Source organism: Procambarus clarkii, chromosome 37 (genome assembly GCF_040958095.1).
Source record: "Procambarus clarkii isolate CNS0578487 chromosome 37, FALCON_Pclarkii_2.0, whole genome shotgun sequence".
NCBI classification, from domain to species: domain Eukaryota; kingdom Metazoa; phylum Arthropoda; class Malacostraca; order Decapoda; family Cambaridae; genus Procambarus; species Procambarus clarkii.
Window position 1 is genome coordinate 20,562,670 of NC_091186.1, and position 3,554 is coordinate 20,566,223.

At 33.8% G+C, this 3,554-nt stretch overlaps 1 long non-coding RNA gene across 1 annotated transcript; it reads left to right on the top strand.

Moving 5' to 3' along the window:
• The first annotated feature begins 506 nt into the window (after nt 1–506).
• Nucleotides 507–2,852, top strand: LOC138371956 (uncharacterized). Its single transcript, XR_011230587.1, has 3 exons — nt 507–623; nt 907–995; nt 2,806–2,852. It is a non-coding gene; the product is annotated as an uncharacterized lncRNA (long non-coding RNA).
• Nucleotides 2,853–3,554: the final 702 nt, after the last annotated feature.

Consider the following 3,554-nt stretch of genomic DNA (forward strand, 5'->3'; position numbering starts at 1 on the left):
GACTAATATTCTTTCCTTGTAATTATTTTACAGTGTGTTACATCTTAATTATAGGTCTTGTATGGAGGACGCTGGCAGCACGGAAGTGGTTTGACCACAGTGAAGAAACCGAGCAAATTTTCAGCTATATGTCGCGGTACAACAGTACCACCAAAACATGTTGAAAACCGGTTAGTTTATAGTGCATTGTTACAATGAGGAAGGTATAATCTATTAAAACTTGTTAGTGATATTTATTATGTGTAATGAATGACTTCAGTAACTAGCAACACCTGGTGTCACCCTACAACTTTGTGTATATGAATTGGATTTGATTAATATAGCAAGTAAATTATAGATAGTATTATAGATAGTTCAAAAATAAAAATAAAAATAACATTTACTGCCATTAAACAGCCTTCATCAGCAGTTAGGCTCGTAAGGATTGTTTTTTTTTTGTAATATCAAATATTAAATAAAATTGCAACATTTATTATACCAACAGGGCATTTTTCCTCCTGTTGATAGGCAAAAGAAGCTGCAGAGTTAATAAGAAAGGAGTTAGCTGACTTATCTCTTGATGAAAAACAACTTCTCATCTGGATTGCAGAGTTAACCAACTTAGCCCAGAGTTTAAATAAAAGGTTTGCTTGTAAATATATAGTAAGAAACCTTTTTTGAAATACTCTTATATATTTAACAAGGTTATTGTACTGTAAAATCAATGCTGTACCATAATCATAAAATTGCCAAACATTTCTTATTATTTTAATTGTTTAGTTCTTGTACAATAATTGTCAGCCATCATAAAATGCCATTGTGACCATTGCCTAAAAATTTAAGTTAAATTTTTTTTTAATTAATCAGGGACTTTACATGTTTGAATTTAGTAAACATTATAGTAACAGTATCCTCTATTCTCAACAGATCAGTTTCTCAAAATGATGTTCAAAAGGGGATAGAGTTAGTATGTGACTCAATTAGAACCAAGAAATCCCACATATCCAGTGTAGCAGGTATGTTAAAGCTTATGTATAAGTTAGGGACTGATAAAACAAACAGAAATCTTTTAGTGTTTGTAAAATACTTCAAGAAAACAATGACTTTTTTTTTATCTAAACACATCTAATGTCATTATTTCTCAGGTAGATTTGTATGGATACCATCTCACTTAGGTGTTGTCCTATGTAATTATAGGTAATTGTCAAAATTAAGTTGAGATATCAATATCTATGGCAGGTGCCTGCAGGTAATGAATCTGCCAATGGAAATCATTCCAGTTGTAAAACTATGTGAACAAAAGCTAGGACATACTGTCTATCACTATATATGTGATTGTCCTGTTATCAATGACTTCAGAACAAATGGTATGATGTACTTTGAGTTTTGTTATTACTTCATACACTCAGGAATATTGGAAGATGTCGGAAAATCCGACACCATTTAATATATCATACAGACAGATAGAGCTGTGTTGTATAAACAAGTTACCCATAGAAAACGTAACTTGTAGTGGAATTACCGTCTAAAGAAAACGGGATATCATCACCACATACTATTATAATTCACCAGCTATTCTGCTGGGAATTGTTCTTAAATACATTAGTCTTTGGACTTTACCATCATAAAAACATCTTATAAAGTTAACTTAATTACAATATTAAAGTAGAGTAAATGTGACCCTTCTATCACTTTCTGACATGTGAACAATGTAAGCCAGGCGTCAGAGTGAGGAAGGAGGGCAGCCATTGTTGTGTCACCTCCGAGACGTGTGGAGCAAATTCGGCTCCTATCATATCTGGACAATGTCGGCCAGTAACGTCAATAGTATGGAGTGTTAAACAGCCATTGTTTATACTAGACCAGAGGCTCACGGGAGCAAATGCGGCTCCTGTTAATTTTACTTGGACGTAGTGTTATGGAAACCAAGGGTGTACCATTTTCAACCGCTGTCAACAATTCAAGTTAAGTGTTCTTTCCGAAACCCATGTATCTTTCATTTATGGCCATAATGTCATTATATAGGGTGACCCGGTTAGAGCACGTGGAAGCCTCAAACTAAAGGTAATTAAGCCAGGTCTTCAATGTTCCATGTACAGTATTTTCTCTGATATACTTGTCATATATAGGATTCTGGCTTCACAGCTAGCGCACTTTTGACAGGTCAAGACGAGGAAGCAAGATTTGTGCACCAGTTACTGGGTGATATGGAAGCTACCTCAAAGAGGATAATTTGGTGTCTACACCCTAGTTATACCTGTGCACTAACCTGCTGTACTATAAGATAAGGAACCTCTTCAATGTATGTAGTTAATTCTGCAGTTTGATTGGCTGCATATATATTAATTTAATAACCCCCCTAATGTGTAGAGGATCGATTTGTGAGATTATGAGATTATGCAGAAATACAGTCCACTTATCATTATACAAATTGCTATCGAGTATATAAATTAACGTAATATAAATTCATATAAATTAAACAAATATAAATCTCACAGGTCGGTACCCACAGAAGATATTCTTGTGCTGTACCCCGATTTTGTTAGTGGAGGCTAATAGATCAGCCTTACATTTCATATTCTCTCCAGATTCCATGTATGACTGGCTGTCCTGTGAGGTTTTTGATCTACACTGTGGTCTTTCATACATAATAGGATAGCAGCACATTGCAGTGTATACATTACCTAAGCTTGTTAAAAAAAACGTGGTTGGCAAATATTTATGTAGTGTGTTCTGCTACTTTTGTGTAGGTATTCACTACTAAGTATATACAAACAAATTTATCAACTATAATCTTATTTACTAGTAACAAAGTGTTTCTTTCAGTTTCAAGCAAAATGAGATCACGATACCGTGCAAAGATTGAAGCAGACAGAAAAAGTTGAGGGAACTGATAGCGGTCTACAATGAAGACAATATTAACTTAATTACTCCACTGAAATAAATGTTATTGCATTATAGCTACTTGGTAATTATTTTAACAGGTAGCTTAATCATTGTTGTTTGTGTCTAAGCTAAGTAAAATTAGTAAAAGCATTTTGTAGACACAAATTGTAATATATTTTCATTATCACTTTTACTGGTTAAAGTTTAAATGAAACACTTGTTAGGAAAACAACATTTAATTTAAAAAATACCTGAAATAATGATGTGTGTGTGTTTTACAGGAACAGGGTAAATACTCAATAAAAAGTCATCATTCCAGCATGTAACCAGTGGACTTATGGCCTCTTGCTAAATATGAAAAAATTATATCAAATTAACTAATTGAGGCAACTAACCTGTTTTCTGAAGACAGGGAAGTAGAGTACAACAAATTTCAATAGACAGTCAAGATTCGAGGATTTCGAGACCGACAGTGACAACAGTGTAGTCAGTATTGAGTCACAGACTGACAACGAAGAAATGGAAGAAACACTCTTCCCTTTGATTTGAGTAGCTTTAAGTAGCAAAGCAAAGAGAAAATAACAAGTATTCTCTACCCCTGGGTTGGGCAAATGTTCTTTGCCCAAATCATCGTCATGTTAATTTTGCATCCCTATGTTGCTTAAGAAAGATTTGTTTTCAAATTAGTT